The sequence below is a fragment of the Notolabrus celidotus genome, chromosome 19 (assembly GCF_009762535.1).
Source record: "Notolabrus celidotus isolate fNotCel1 chromosome 19, fNotCel1.pri, whole genome shotgun sequence".
Lineage (NCBI taxonomy): Eukaryota > Metazoa > Chordata > Actinopteri > Labriformes > Labridae > Notolabrus > Notolabrus celidotus.
The window spans coordinates 28,165,045-28,182,803 of NC_048290.1; positions in this window are offsets into that span (position 1 = coordinate 28,165,045).

Here is a 17,759-nt window from a genome sequence, read left to right on the forward strand (position 1 = left end):
ACGGTGTTTCGCTGAAAGTCTGTGTTTGGTTTCAGTTTTTATGAGCTTCTTAGTCAAACACACAAGCTGTCATCGCCTGCCTGTTAGATCATCCCAGTGTAATGCCTTAAGTAAAGGATTTCTGCCAATAAGCTGATGATAGAAAATGGAAAGCTGCTCCAACTGCTCAGCAGACTGAAAGCATCTCTGCAGCTACTGCACACACTCCCTGGGTGTTACGGAGAGAAATGGTTTGGAGGAATCTGCTTGGCTGAGAGCAGAGTGCCTTTGTTGATTGATGTGACACGGAAGGGGCAGGTTGTTTTTTTAAATAGGCTTTCTCAAAGACTAGGAGTTGTTTTCTGAACAGAACATTCAATCTTGTTTTGTATGGTTGTTGGTATTTGTTTTGCTGTAAACATACATTTTGTTTGCCATTTAGGAGAAACACCATAGTGTAGTCACAGTGTTTAGACCTGGGTCTGTATAGGAGAGCACACAACTTTGTGAAACAAGATTTGGATTGACTACAGTCATAACTGTAACGGGTGTGAGGGTGAACCCAAAAGCAGCACACTGGAGCCCGGAGGAAACAGCAGGTAACAGTCTTTACTAACCAGGTCACACAATGTCTGTTGAGAAGCTGGTTTCGCTGTGTGGAGGATCAGGCTGGAAACAGAAGAGGAGCAGGCAAATCTCTTGGTCGGGGACAGAAGGCTGAGGTAGTTACCAGGGCAGAAACGAGGAAGGAAGGTCGGGGACAGGCAGGGTCGAAACCGGGAGATCAGTCCGAGGAAAAGTGCTGGAGAGTCTTGCATTTGCAGAGAGAACAATCTGGCACTGAGTGAGCTGAAACCGGGACTTAAATACTGGCAGCAGGTAATGAGAAACAGGTGATTTGTGTTGGCTTAATGAGGAGAGTGTGGTTCAGGTAAACGAAGGGGAGTGGAAATGTAGTGGGCTGAGAGGCTGAGCAGGTGTGGCGGGTGATAACTGTGACAATAGCATTCAGAACAGTGAATCAGGGATCCTTTAATGCAATATGTACAATTTAATATGATGTCACTGGACTTTACCAGCAGCTTCTGCTCCCCTGTAAACCATTGGATTTAAATACACTTTGGATAAAGACTTTTACACCAATTTTCCTGCATTCCTCAGGAGTGCAAATGACAAAAATAAATCTGGCATTGATTTTGCTTGCTTTTCTGCCTACAGTGCACCTGCCTCTACATTCCTATTACTACAGAGGTTGTTTTAGCTCTTAGATTCCTTTAGTCAGCAGCACCTTTCTCCCCTTTGTATTTGCTTTGGAAATGTGACTTTCCTTTATTCATGTGATTCAAATGATTGGTAGCTGATGGCTTTAAAAAAGGAACAAAGCAAACAACCAGAATAAGCAGCTAGTGAAAAGAGCACAAGCAAACTAAACACGCACATATTCATTGTTGGTCTATCTGCTCACAGGAGCTTTAACTTGCTTAAAATGATATAAAGTCAGCTTTACCAATGTTTCCAGGAAGGAAGCTCAGCTGTTTGAAAGTTGTACACCGAAACTTGTCTGGAAAGCATATTGAATTTAGACATGATTTTACTTTGTATACATGGAGCACCCCTTCCTTAAAGTTCTGTTTTTCATTACCTGCACACGTGTGTGCTAACAAGGAGCTTAGGAGGGAGGCATGCTAGTTGTAGGCTGTCTTAATAAACACAGAGGTCGGTTTTACTCCCCACGTCTGCAGATTTAAAGATCTAGTGGATGATTTTTATTTGTCATGGAAAAGTGCTAGCGCTAGTTAGCATAGCCACATAGCTACATGTTCATAGCTGTAGCTGTAGCTGTGTACCAAGACACACGTCGACACACTGACAAATAAAACAACAAGAAACACTAAATCTGTGACCAATGGTTCAGAAAGGTCCTGCTGCAGGCGCCTCTCCGTCAGGATCATACGCTGGATCAGATTCAGAGGGTTGAAGTAACGTGATCTCTGAGCAGCCGTGTATATTCAGCCAACATGTAAACATTAAATTTCAAAGTGTTTTTTTGAGCATGAACTTTAAAGACATGTTTTGGGGACCTCTTAGACCAATATATATTGATGAAAAAAGCGTGATATGTCACCTTTAATGTACTGTCTGTTAGTCTACTGATTGACAGTTAATGGCATTAGGAAGGTAGGAACAAACTAGCAAGCAACCAAAAACAAGAGCTTAGAGAAAAGACAAGCAAACAAAATTAACATTTTAAAGCTCCTGTGAGGAATCTGTCATTAATTGATCTTCAGTTCTGTTTCTGCCTCGTGTTTCATGCCTTGTTTCCTCCCAGCCTGTGTTCTGTATGAGTTATCCTATGTCTTCCTTGTGTTTAGTGGTCCATGTCTTGTGTTGTAGTCCTTTGTGTATTTTCCTGTGTTTTAGTCTTGTCTATTGTGTTTCCTGTTTAATTTTGTAGTTTGTGTTCCAGTTTAGTTTAGTTTTACTTCCTGCCCTTGTGTGTTTCCCTCATTTGGGCGGCTGTGGATCAGTGGGTAGAGTCGGTCGTCTATCAATTAGAAGGTTGGCGGTTTGATCCCAGCTCCAGCAGTCACATGCCGAAGTATCCTTGAGCAAGACACTGAACCCCGAATTGCTCCCTCTGCTGTTCAGGTGTGTGAATGTGAACGAATGAGATTAGCTAACACTGTTGGTCCCTAACTACATAGCAGCCTCTACCATCAGTGAGTGAATGGGTATGAATGGGTGAATGTGACAAGTAGTGTAAAAGCGCTTTGAGTGGTCAGAAAGACTAGAGAAGTGCTATATAAGTACAAGTCCATTTACCATTTTTGATTAACCTGATTAGTTTTATCTGTGTCCTGTGTTCCTAACCTGTGATAATTACTCTGTGTATTTATATTCTCTGTACCCCTGTCCTGTGTTGGATCATTGTAAGTCTTTCTTGTGTTCACTGTGTTTCTCTATCTTTGTGTTTCCACATTGGTCCTCCTCAGTTTTTCCAATCGTGACAGAAACTATGAGTTGTGTTGATTTTGGCATCCCTTGTGAACAAAGTAGAACATCTCTTTAGTGACTGTGACATGAGTAAGTGGTGTACAATCTCATCCCTTGATTTGAAATGAACACCCAGGCTTTTTTGGAAAGAAACACTGAATGTAGACACAGTTTTACATTACAAACATGGGGCACCTGTTTGATGCAAACAAAGAAAAAACTCAAAGTGCTTCTGCAGAATCTCTGAAAAGAAAAGAGACATTTTTCAAACAATGTGACAGAATAATATTAAAACATTGTGGATACTCATAGAATTTGCCATCAGGAATAGGTCATGTGATACATTTCCAAAAAGCTGTCTAGCCGGATTGCTAATGGAGGACGACTGCATGCAGTTCATCATCAAGTCTCCTCTGTGCTGCCTTTCGCTGTCTGCTTTGTATTAGCTTCATAACAGATGAGGAGGTAAAGGTCTGCCCCCGTCCCTGAGGTATTTTAAAACAATGTAAACATTAAAGTGGCCACTGCTACTTCACAGTTCTGGAGAGACGGCCGGGTCGCCGGGTTAAACGGCTCCCGGTGACTCATTTCTTGTCAATAAGGCGGAGTTTAAACAGACTCAGCAGCTGTTCCTTCAGGGGGAAACAGAGGGAGGTTTTGTCAAACGAGAGCTCACAAGCAGGGAGGATGAAACACACTGAGCCCTATATAGAGGATGAAGGGATGGCAGGTGACCTTTGACCTTTTTGGGGGAATGAGAACAGAGTTTGTCCCATCTGGCAGGAAGTGTCGTATGATGTTGGAATGACACTGATTAGCAACAGGAGGATGAGGGAATGCAGTGTGTTAAAAACAGATTGCTTTGTCTGAAGGCTGTGTTCATCCACCTCTCTGGCCTCTTCTATCACTCTGTCTCTATGCCCGCACTCTTTTCCTATTCTATCATCTTTATGGTGAGTTGACTCTTATTTTTCATCAGAACATGCCAGTGCACATGAAGCATTACTCAAACAGGAGAGGTGAGAGTCAGGAGAAGCCGCGCGCCCAGGGAGACAAACAAAAATAAGTCAAAATGAGAGAACAGGGGATTAAAGGAAAAGAAACAGAGAGAAAACTAGACGTATCATGTGTTAGTATTCACCTGCTTCAGTCCTGCCTGTATAACAGGATTACAGTGACCAGGACTCCGCATTTCAGAGCAAACAGATTTTGTTTCACACATAATGTGGCATGAAATGGAACAAACAAAGGCTGAGTTGATTTAATACCCACTCTAATAGCCATTGACGAATTGTATGAGTTTATCAGAGAGGCTAGTAAGCACTGAGAATGTGTGTGTGTGTGTGGATATGTGTGTGTGTGAGAACTATTATATTATTGCAGAACAAAACGGAGTATATTGTGGGAATCGATTTTCAGCTCTTGTTTTAAATAACAGAAGGTGAAATCAAACCTGATTAGTTGTATTCTTGAACAGAGCACCGTTGAGTTGGATTAATGAGTTTTGAATTGTCTTACACCTTGGGTGCTTCTCACATTCAGGGATGTTTAATGGCTGAGAGCTGGACTTATGCTGGACTTTTTTGTTTTTAGAAATGCTTCAGTGGGAATGTCCTCAAATGTACTGACTAAAAGAGAGAGTGGAAAGGTGCTGCATGGTCTTACTCAAATAGAAATGTTTGAATAATGTGTTACTGGACATAAACAGAGTTATTTATTCTGAATGTAGCAAGAGTGACACCCAGGACAGCTACATCACGTCACATCAAATCATTCAGCAGAGGGGAGTCTGGCAGAGGTATAGAGTATATGATTTCACATCTTCCTGTCCACAATGTGAAAAGGAAAGTTAGTTTCCGATACATCAACTTTGACGTTCAACTTAACAGTCCAAGGTAACCACCAAGTGTGTGATTTCTACATTTTCAATCCCTTACAGGAAAATCTTTCCCCCTTTTTTTCCCCACCCTCCTACCACTAAACAGCAGAGCAAACTCTTACCATGTTATTACAGTAACCATGCTAAACATTAAAGCTAAACCATCCATCTTACATCACACTGGCTAAGTTTAAAGGTGACATATCATGCAAAATGGACTTTTTAATGGTTCTCTACCTGAAATATGTTTCCCTGGCATGTCTACAAACCCCCCGAGAATGAAAAAAAATCCATTCTGCCCCTGTTCTGATTTCTCCACCTTTCTGTAAATGTGTGTGAAACCAGCCGTTTCAGTTTTCAGTTTTTTTGTTACGTCACAACAATATCCGGTCTGTCACGGAGTCAGAGCTCGGAGCTTGTTCAGCCCATAGACTGTATAAAATAATACTGAATCCCTCCTCCGTTTTTCATTCCCTGCACACATGTGTGCTAACAAGGAGCTTAGGAGGGAGGCATGCTAGTTGTAGGCTGTCTTAATAAACACAAAGGTCGGTTTTACTCCCCACGTCTGCAGATTTGAAGATCTAGTGGATGATTTTTATTTATCATGGATAAGTGCTGGCGCTAGTTAGCATAGCCACATAGCTACATGTTCATAGCTGTAGCTGTAGCTGTGTACCAAGACACACGTCGATACACTGACAAATAAAACAACAAGAAACACTAAATCTGTGACCAATCCTTCAGAAAAGGTCCCGCTGCCTTTCTGGCAGAGGTCGGTTTTACTCCCCACGTCTGCAGATTTGAAGATCTAGTGGATGATTTTTATTTATCATGGATAAGTGCTAGCGCTAGTTAGCATAGCCACATAGCTACATGTTCGTAGCTGTGTACCAAGACACACGTCGACATACTGATAAATAAAACAACAAGAAACACTAAATCTGTGACCAATCCTTCAGAAAGGTCCTGCTACAGGCGCCTCTCTGTCAGGATCAGATTCTGGATCAGATTCAGAGGGTTGAAGTAACGTGATCTCTGAGCAGCCGTGTATATTCAGCCATCATGTAAACATTAGATCAACGTGCTGGAGAGCCGAGGCACATCCACTTCCTGAGGGGGCGTGGTCAGAGAGAAAACAGAGTGTTCTGAGGAGGACTGAAGAAGAGGACTTTTCAGGCAGACCAAAATCTGATTTCAGAGTGTTTTTTTGAGCATAAACTTTAAAGACATGTTTTGGGGACCTCTTAGACCAATATATATTGATGAAAAAAGCGTGATATGTCACCTTTAAAGTCGAGACAAAATATGGCTTGAGTTAAGATTTTTAACAGCATGTTTAGAGTTCAAAGAGTAATGTTAAAGTTAAAAGCTGATAGTTAAAGCTGCTGTGAGGAACTTTTGTTTTATATCGATTCTGGCGCCCCCCTTGTGGACAAAGTGATACCTCTTATCTCTTGTCCTACACATGCAAAAGTAGTGTTTTCAACAAAAAACTCATCCTGTTGTCTTTTAACAGTCAACTTTATCAGGCAATGTGATTAGTTTCCATGAAAACAGTCAAATAAAGCCTGTTTCTGAAGCGAGATGTCCATCATCTGGTCTGGCACCTACTCCCTCAGGGCGGTTTCAGGCATTAAAAACGACAACAGAGAAGGTGTCAGTGTTGCTGCTGATGGACTTGTTTGCTATTGAAGGTTATAAAGATGCATCAGTATCATTTTTAGTCTGTTTCTCAGCCAGTTCCTCACAGGGCCTTTGAATAAGAGAAAGCCCCAATGGTCAGATACCTTACACATCTTACAAGATAGGACTCTCATCATACTTTAGAGCCAATGATCAAATTTTAAATGTTACACACTTAACGCCATGAGTTGAGCCAGGATTTCAACTGTCTCTTTTTAGCTCTGAGAAAAAAACCAAGAGACCACCGAGTGCAGCACTTAAGAGGCAGTCTGAAAATAACACTGGTGCATTTGTATTTAATCAGTATCCACTAGGGATGTACATTTTAAGTATTTTCCGTGATTGATTTTTGGAAATGTTAACGATCAATTATCGATTAATTGATTAAATAAAACATTTTTATTTTTACGTCAAAAACAATGCCAAATACGTTGTTTTCCCCCTAAATTGTATTTTCTACAGCAACAAAATGCATATAACTGACGGGATTGAATACGGGTACACGTTTGACACGCAGAATATAAACGATCAGGCTCATTAAAATATTCTACGCGGACATAATCTTATAAAGTGAAGGCTCATAATACTAACAGAAAAGTACTTCAGACTCACAGTGTCCAGTTTTCTGTCTACTCGTTCTTATTGAGAAAAATAAACATGTGTATTCGGTCAGGTGTCAGCCAGGAGCGCAACCGGGTCATAATCAGTCCCGCTGGAGAAAAGCTCAGACGGCTCTGATGTTGCTGGTCTGTAAACGTAGCGTACCAGAATTTCCCACCTGTCTGTTGCCTTCGTATCCAAAGGTGGGAAATATCCTGTTTAAAGCTGTCAACCTTTGAGTCCGTGTTGTTGTTGTCTGCAGTTTTGTATTGATCCTCTTTTTAAAAAGCGCACGTGGAGAACTGACGCACAGCCGCAGCCGCCAGCTGAGCATCTCCGCTGTGCGCAACACCTTTAACAGCTGATTCACATGGAAACATGCTTTAAAGTTAAAACCCCTCCCTGATAGATGAGTGTTATATGAGACCACATGATGTTTGTTCCACGTGACGGAAAATTGATAACAAAAATGTGTGTTTCGAGTAATTTCTTAACAATCAATCAATCGATAATCGATTAATTGTGGTCATCCCTAGTATCCACCTCTTCCTTCACTCTATGACATTTATGTTAATGACATTGCCCTTGCAGCAGGTGATTCTCATATCCATCTATATGCAGATGACACAATTATTTATACATCTAGTTCCTCCCTGACCACAGCACTGTCCACATTACAGGCCAGTTTCCATAGTGTCCAACATGCTCTCATGAGGCTCCATTTGGTTTTAAATTCCAATAAAACTAAATGTATGGTTTTTAACAAAAACATGCCATTGCCCAACAGCCCCCTCAAAATCTCCTCCCTGGATGGGTCGGAGATTGAGTTTGTTGACAGTTACAAATACCTAGTGAAAATAGGGATCTGGCTTGACTGCAAACTTTCTTTTGAAGCACACATCAACACACTACTCACTAAGGTCAAATCCTGCATTAGTTTTCTTTATCGCAACAAATCCTCCTTCACACACTCTGCTAAACAGCTTCTGGTTCAGATGACAGTCCTCCCTATTCTTGATTACGGTGACATAGCCTACAGGTCTGCTTCCAACACCCTCCTTCACAAACTGGATGTCATTTACCACGCTGCTATCCGTTTTGTCACTGGAGCCCCATTCACCACTCACCACTGTCACCTGTACTCTCAGCTGAACTGGCCCTCACTCCACTCTCGCAGACAAACACACTGGTTTCTATTCATTTACAAATCCCTCACTGGTAAAACCCTGTTATATCTACAGTCACTAATCAAACTTCACAGCACAAACCGTAGCCTGCGCTCAAGTAGCCTTATCAAACTCATCCCACCCAAAGCCCAGACCTCCTTTGGTCGCACCTCCTTCCAGTTTTCCGCTGCAAATGACTGGAATCACCTGCAACAATCCCTAAAGCTGACCTCTCTCATTCCACTCGCCACTTTCAAAAAACTAATACACCCCATAACTCAACATCACTGCACTTGCTTTTAAATTGCTTTGAAGTTGTTCACTGCTGTCATATTTTTGTATTGTATTGTTCTGTCTCTAGGTTTCTCTGTATGTCCTCTCTGTTTCTTGTTTTGTCTCTTATTTATTGTCATGCCGTCTGTGTTGCCTCCTCGCCCAGGTCGTTATTGCAAATGAGAATTGGTTCTCAATTAACTCACCGGGTTAAATAAAGGTTAAATAAATAAATGACAACTTTTCTCTCCACATTCAAACAATAAACTCTGCCCTGTTGACATGATTTGCCAATTCATAGTACATGCTACCATGATCCAACCTTGTGTGCGTTTAAAAGTGAGTGAAAACACTAAGAATGCATGCATTATAAGAAAACAACCTAAACTGATAGAGCAGTTGTGCTAGTTATGTGTCTGTGTGTGATGATGTATCAGAGAAAGTGAGCCACCCAGTGCAAAAGCAGTGCACAATTAAGATAGAGCCATCTTTGTGATGGGAAATGTAATGGTTATATAATCAACAGCGTTAATGCTCAGCTGAATTTTTTCACTCAAGCTGTGTACGTCCACTGCTTTTCCTAATCTTTTAAAATCGCGGGTATCATTGCATAACAGTCTCAGTAATCGTACCACTAAGAGGTTTGGTATGGTGCTAAATGAAACAAATGACCAAACACAATGATTTTCACAAATGGGTGATACAGAGTCGATTGTATGGAGAGACATTAAAAAAAGATAAAGTGCTGATTACAATATTAAAACTTCATCAAATGATTTTTCAGTTGAACACGAGACATTCTGGCAGATTTTGTTGAATCTATTTATTTGGTGTTGTCATGTACTCGAAGTTCTCTGATCGTACCCTGCTGTTGCTGAACTTCCTCTGGATGCTTCATTTCTTAATTAGAACAACTGGAGGAGATCAAAGTGTCTCATTAAGCAGCAGATACAAGTCCCACTTTGCAGCAACGTGTCAGACAACCTCCATTTCAGCACACATTGCACAGTGAATGCAAAGAAATTCAACCCAACTAATCTAATTTACAACACTTAATTCTGAAAATAAACATCTTTAAAGAAAGATTCAAGTTTATTTAGCTTGCAATGGTTGTTGGAAAAGCAGAATTCTGGTTACTTTGAAAACAGCTCAATTACTTCTATCCTGCTATAAGCCTCCTTCAGATGCTTGTCAGTGTTTTGGGAATGCTTCCAACCTGTACAAGTTATATATGGCCCTGCCAGTGCTGGTCAGAAACAGTGCTCTGAATAAGACAAAAATCAGAATCAGAATCAGAATCAGCTTTATTGGCCATGTAGGCTTGAACACACAAGGAATTTGACTTTGGTAAACTGTGCTCTCTTTGTACAAGGCATAAGAATAAGACATACAAAATAAAAATAAAATAAATATAATAACAATAACATCAGCTATAAATACAAAAGAACAACAAATAGGCATGACCAATATGTACAGGCTAAAATACTATGATAAAGTGCAGTGGTGAGTAGCAGAGGTAGTTTTACATTATAAAAATAGAAGTTAAATAATACAATAAATAGAAATATGGAATTCTGCTTGTAGAATTGTTGCATTGTATATCTACATGTGTATTTACAGAGAGTATTGATCTGACAGGTATGACACTGTTATGGTTTAGTGTTCATCAGAGTGACAGCCTGGGGGAAGAAACTGTTCTTATGGCGGGTTGTTTTGGCGCACAGTGATCTGTAGCGCCTGCCGGAGGGGAGGAGTTTGAAGAATTTGTGTCCAGGGTGTGAGGGGTCAGCGGTGATGCTACCTGCCCGTTTCCTGGCCCAGGACCGGTACAAGTCCTGGATGGGGGGCAGGTCGACACCGATGATTTTTTCTGCAGTCCTTATAGTCCGTTGCAGTCTTTGTTTGTCTAGTTTGGTTGCAGAGCCAAACCAGACAGTGATGGAGGTGCACAGAACAGACTGGATGATGGAGGTGTAGAACATGATCAGCAGCTCCTGGGGCAGGTTGAACTTCCTGAGCTGATGCAGGAAGTACATCCTCTGCTGGGCCTTTTTTCTGATAGTGTCTATGTGGGAGGTCCACCTCAGGTCCCGGGAGATAGTGGATCCCAGGAACCTGAAAGAGTCCACAGTGGACACAGTTCTGTTCAGGATGGTGAGGGGGGGGAGTTGAGGGCCACTGTCATCTCTACTGTCTTGAGCGGGTTCAGCTCCAGATTGGTTTAACTGCATTTATTAAAGGATGCCCATTGAGCTCAGAGGTTAAAGCATGCCTCATAAGTCTATAGTCCTCATTGCAGCAGTCCCTGGTTCAACTCAAGGCAACAGCCCTGGTAGCCACCACTCTCTATTCCCCACATTTTCTGTCTATCTCCAGCTGTCCTATGAACAAAGGAAAAACAAAATATCTGTTTTCTTCATCATAAAGTGAGGTACCATCAATAAAAGCAGCATTCCCTCACCACAAAGTTGAAGCACAGAGGAGCATTCTGTTGCAGTCTGTGATCCAGCTGCTATGAATCAGTGGATGACGCCAGCTGATACTCTGACGTGTTTTTGCAGCAGACTATTCTTTCAAATGTCAGTGACATCACTATCTAATCCTTCAGTTGACGCCTATACTGTCCTTGCTTATGGTAAATGCTCAGATATGTGAGCAGTGAGCATGCATGCAGCGGATTACTATATATGCTAAAAGAACCAACCACTATTTAGTTACTCATTGCATGTGCAGGCTGGAGAAGCTCTTTGTATTATTATCTCAGAGTATAGTTTTTGTACTAAGTGGTCCAAACATATACAACATTTGCACTGACTTTAACTCAATGCAAAAAAAAAAATGCTATGATGTTGCAATCAATTTTTTTTAATGTTACTGTTGCTTAGCCAACTACCTAGGCTCTACAAGAATATGGATTTTGGTAATTGTTTATTAACATAATGTCCTTGTTAAAAGTTTATTTAAAACAGGTTATTAAAGGATTAACAGGTTTTTTGCCCAGCTCTGGTGCTTACAAAATGTGTCTTGTAACTTGTGGCTTAAAAAAATACCTTTTACCAAAAGCTTGCCATAACTGTCTTTATCACGTCCATTCACCTTTTCTGTCTGACTCACAAAGACTCACTGTCTTTGTACTCACCCAGAGTCTACCCTCTACATTGACCCTTTGACCAGCCAGCGATAAGAAGGACCTGACTTTTAACTTCTCTTCCTAAATGTCTGCTCTTTTCTCCTAAATCTACCTCCTGTTCCATGTACTTAAACCCCTCTCTCCTGTGCCTGGGATTTCATGGAGACTGATCTCTCCTTCACAAAAGGCGAGAGAAAATGGATGAAGGAGGGTAACACCAAAGTTATTACATTTCATTTTCATTTTGAGGGGGACATCAATATATGTAACAAATTTCCTGGCAATCCATCCAATAGTTGTAAAGATTTAACTCAGAGCCACAAATGGGAAACTGATGGTTGTGCTGGAAGAAAAGTCACCAAAGTCACTATGATCTATCTTATGGGGAACAGAAATCTTTCAAACAGCTGTAGAAAAATTTCCGTCTAGATGAAAAGTGGTAGACCATCACAGATGAAATCCATATGACTGAAAATGATCAATGAATTGGACTCATAAGTGTACAAAAAGGAATTCCTCCTGTTGATCTTAACGCATATCACTCACATTCAACTCTTCAGTCTCAGCTGGGCTGTCACACCATGACCCCCTGGCCCAGCTTTTGTCAAAGAAATCATCCATCAGCTGATTAAAACATCCTGTTAAGAAGATTGGTCTCTCCATGCAGCCAATGACTCATTTCAATCATTTGTTATTGGGACATGCATGATAAATTGTTTGGCTTTCACTTCATCGATCAATACCTATTCTTGGGTATCAAATGACGTCACCTCCTAGTTGCTTCTCTGTGGGCTGTAGCAATAAAGCACAAAAGACTGGACTGACCTTTTACACTAAAATGTTTCTATCGTTTTTAGCAGACCTCTCCTGAGCCTGCCTTACAGGTGCAGTGAGCCTTAACAGCAGTCCCCTCCTCCTGCACTGTGACCAAGCGGCAACCTCTGGTCTAAAAACATGAGTCCAATGCAGAAGTGCTAAAAACTGCAGTTCATCGAGGATCCGCTTGAGACTGGCTCTGGAAGTACTGGAAACCACATACACACCCATTCAAAAAAGCTGATCTTTACAGCAGAAATAAACATGTTTACAGCCTGGTACAAAATACATGTGTAGTCTGGATAGCTCATTTCTAGATCGGGTGAATTTTTTTCTAATGCTGCATTTTGGAAAATATGGAGATTACAAGTCTTCCAATGAGAGGCACAGCTGACTTGATTGTCAGGCAGGAACACTGTAGCTGTTGGCTAAGAGGCTCAAAGCCCGCCTCTTTACGTCACAATTGCTCGACAGCAGCAATATGGCTGCAGCCACCGATTGGCCTCAAAACAGCGCTTCGGAAACAGATGGGTGATGTCACGGATACTACTTCCATATTTTATACAGTGTATGACTGTGACTGAGCGTGTTGAGGTTACATTGAGTCCTTGAAGATGCTTCAGCTTTGTTTTACAACACAAATGGTGAATTATAAGTTTAGGAAGCTAGCTAGATTAACCCATATGTTTTGAGACCAGCATATACTATATTACATTATTTTTAAAAGTTGGCTTCTTTTTTTTTTTTTTTACCTTAATTATGATTGCATTTGTTAACTGAATAGAAAGTTTAAATGTAGGCATCGCAAACATTAACAAAAAACATTATTTGAACTAGGGATGGGTACCGAATTCGGTCCTTTTATAGGTACCGACCGAATTCCATCGGTACTACCGAGTACCGACTCACGTACATGTTGTACCATGTTTCGGTACCTGAACGCATCCTTGTGACTGTGAGGGAGTGGAAGAGGAGGCGAGTTTCCATACTTTCGCCCTGTAATAAAGTCAGAGACTGACCGGGTGGACGTCTCTGCTCTCTGCTCCTTGCACCCGCGTGGGAGCGCCAAACGGAGCCTGCAGCTGACGGGCGCACGCACTCACCCCGAGGCAGAGCAGCTGGAGGATTATGTTTATTTTCTACAGTCTATGGTTGAGACGCACCCTCTCGCTCCGACTACCTGCCCTGTTTATAACTGTTCCTGTGTGCGTGAATGCCCAACAAGTAAGTTGTGTGTCCTGTTATTATAAAGAGACGGAGAACTGACTTTTTCCCGTCTGCAGGCGTTCACGTGTGTTCATTGATAAACTCCAGAAAGAGCAATTAGACGCCACGAGCACGTGTCAACTAATATATCTAATCACCTATATAATCCTGTTTCTGGTCATTTCATGTTAAATTAAATAAATATGTTAAATTAAACAAATTTGAGATTAAAGAAAAAAATTAACATTTATTACCACATAAACACACAAAAGTACCGAAAATTGGTACCGTTGAGTACTGGTACCAATTACCAGGTACCGGGTATCGGTACCGTATCGGTTCAAATGTGAAAGGTACCCATCCCTAATTTGAACCTCCTAGCAGGTTGGTAATGTACGAATCTGCTCAGTAACTTGCCTTCCTTCTGATCACAAAAACTTTCCTTATCTCCACATGATAAACATCAGGATCATTAACCAATTCTGAATTGAAGTATAAGTGAGTTTCGGTCCTCTTAAATGTCATGAGGGACTCCCATAGACTTCATAATAAATGGATGTACTCTCCATGAGGTCACTGATCAGTTTCTGAAGCAGAGTTTTGAAGCCTATCGTCGGTGGTTTCCATATTGAAATGCTGAATCAACCTAACTTGGGTCGATCTAATATGACGAAAAGGCGTGTTGTTGAGGTGGGCTCTTTAGCCTCTTTAGCCTCTTTGCTAACAGCTACAGGGTGCCCACTTGTAAATCAAGTCAACCATGCTCTAAGCAAAACTCTTAAGTTCAATATCTCCAAAACTAACAGGTAAAAAAAAAAATGTCATCCCCCGTTCAGTTTGTGCCGATAGAGAGATGAGTCGTTCAGACCAAAACCGTTTTTTTGAATTAGGCTGTAAACATGTTTATTTTTGCTGTTAAGATAGTCTTTTTTGAATGGGTGTGTATGTGGTTTCCAGTGTTTCTGCAGCCAGCCTCAAGTGGAGACCCGATGAACTGCAGGTTTTAGCACTTCGGCATTGTTTTCATGTTTTAAGCCTGTAGGTCACACCTTGGGACTCCCCACTAAGGAGAACAAATATGGGAAAGGTCTAAATGCTACTTTTTTCTAGACTGCATCAACATTACACAGAAGTGACAGCATGGACAAAGGAGACACCAGATAGAGTGATGAAGCAGCTGAGGAACTTGTAGCGAGTTATCTGATATGTTGATACCATTTCCCTGGCAAAACATAGGCTACTGGCTAAAGTCAAATTTCACAAATGTCCAGCAGATTTCAGTGGAGTCCACGGTTCAGTAGGAAGTAACTAAGGATCCAAACCTAGATATCTTGTTTATTGAAATATGTTCCCTTATTTCAGCAGAAAGACGTGTGATTTTCATCTGACTGGTGAGCTGGTTGTTGGCACTATAGTTCTAAAAGAGCCACATGATTGTATCTCTTTAAAAACAATAATCAATTGTTTTTTGTCCTCTTGAAAACCAGAATAATCTAAAACTCCCTCTTACAAATTTAAAAACTTGTCGTTTTTTTTATTATTTCTCCTTAATTAAAGCCCTCATAGTCTTTTGATATTTCAGACATGGTGTCATTTTTAGTTAAGAACTGCTTTGTTGGCTTGAGGACAGGTGGTTAAAAACTGTGGTGGTTTGTCCTTCATTAAAAACAGCAGTTTGGTCAGCTTGAGTGGATTTAAAGTTAAATAGGGAGCATTGTTTTGTAGAAGTAGTTAGTTTTCACTGGGACTTATAAAACCAGTCTGGCAACAGACTCTGCCTACAACACTCTGTTTTTATTGATGTAAAGCTCCATTTAAGTCGGTACAAAAATAAACACCAAGACATGAAACAAGCTGTCGAACAATGACCCACTGTCTCACCTCATATTAAAATGTCCAACAGAAAAAAGGCCAACAGGAATCATTGAAGGAACTTTATGTGTGTTCTTTCCTTTTCCTTTTCTCTCTCTTATTCATGCAGCTCATGCGTGACTTACATTTACACACTTCCTGCCTCTCTCTTGTGGTGTGTGATATCATAGTCAGTGGTTTGGTTTGATGTTTACACGGCTGTACAACAGAAAGCTCCCTTGAGAATGAGTAGATCTTAAAACTCCAGAAGCCCTTCTCATCAGAGGTCTCCCTCTATCTCCCCTCTGTGTGTCTCTCCAACTCTCCTGAGTGAGGTGTGTGCTGGGGTTAAACTCTGACTTTATTTTGCTCTCACACACACACACCCTCCCTCCCACACACACATGCACCTACAGTCACCTTTCTGAACGGTACGCGGTGCTGACAGTAAGATAGATGACAGAGTTTTAGATTCTTGACAGAGTGGAACAGCGACCTTCATCCATGTCGACAAAACACACAACACAATAACGTACTACTTGCTAATAAAGAACCCTATCACCGGACAGAATGTTGATTTCAGGTCGATTCCACAAAACTTCAGATTATGTCCGAATACTTAACATTCAGGACCAGTTTTTTGTCTCAACCTCCACAGTCTTGATTTGCCGCCTTGTTAGATAAAGGTCAAACAGGTTCCTGCACTCTCACTGAATGTTGGTACCGGCTGAAAGCTGTCAGACACAGTGTACAGGCATGTTGATGCAGTATAGCACACATGGCTTTTTCCACTTTGAGATACTGCATTGATAGAAACCTTGTGGGATTCTTAAATAAGGGCCACATTGGGGTTACCAGGATCACTCAGGTTCAACCTCAAGTTGACATTTTTAAGTGAACTGCCTCAACCAGCATTGCCCAAAAAATAAATGTATCCCCCACTAGTACCCCCAGCGGATCAAATTTTCACTTTTTTCCATTTGTTCTGACCTAATGTGATAATGTAACACTGAATATAACCTACTTTACATTAACAGGTTAGCATTGTCATTATCATCATATTGGCATTGTGCTGTTAGCGTTTATCTCAAAGCAACAACTGCATTGTAAATGGTCAATGGTCAATGGACTTGTGCCAAAGACTGTATATAAAATGGACGTCATAACGCTCGGTTCGAAGTGAGGCTGCCACAAAAACTGTGCCCCCTAGTGGCTGGCTGCAGTATAGGTTAAAAACTCCACCATTCATTTGAATGGGGCTGCAGTCAGAATTAAAGGTGACATATCATGCAAAATCGACTTTTTAATGGTTCTCTACCTGAAATATGTTTCCCTGGCATGTCTACAAACCCCCTGAGAATGAAAAAAATCCATTCTGCCCCTGTTTTGATTTCTCCACCTTTCTGTAAATGTGTGTGAAACCAGCCGTTTCAGTTTTCAGTGTTTTTGTTACGTAACAACAATATCCGGTCTGTAACGGAGTCAGAGCTCGGAGCTTGTTCAGCCCATAGACTGTATAAAATACAACTCAACTCCTCCTTTGTTTTTCATTCCCTGCACCCATGTGTGCTAACAAGGAGCTTAGGAGGGAGGCATGCTAATTGTAGGCTGTCTTAATAAACACAAAGGTCGGTTTGACTCCCCACGTCTGCAGATTTGAAGATCTAGTGGATGATTTTTAGTTTTCATGGATAAGTGCTAGCGCTAGTTAGCATAGCCACATAGCTACATGTTCGTAGCTGTGTACCAAGACACACGTCTACATACTGACAAATAAAACAACAAGAAACACTAAATCTGTGACCAATCCTTCAGAAAAGGTCCCGCTGCCTTTCTGGCAGAGGTCGGTTTTACTCCCCACGTCTGCAGATTTGAAGATCTAGTGGATGATTTTTATTTATCATGGATAAGTGCTAGCGCTAGTTAGCATAGCCACATAGCTACATGTTCGTAGCTGTGTACCAAGACACACGTCTACATACTGGTAAATAAAACAACAAGAAACACTAAATCTGTGACCAATGGTTCAGAAAGGTCCTGCTGCAGGCGCCTCTCCGTCAGGATCAGATTCAGAGGGTTGAAGTAGCCGTGTATATTCAGCCAACATGCAAACATTAGATCAACGTGCTGGAGAGCTGAGGCCACATCCACTTCCTGAGGGGGCGTGGTCAGAGAGAAA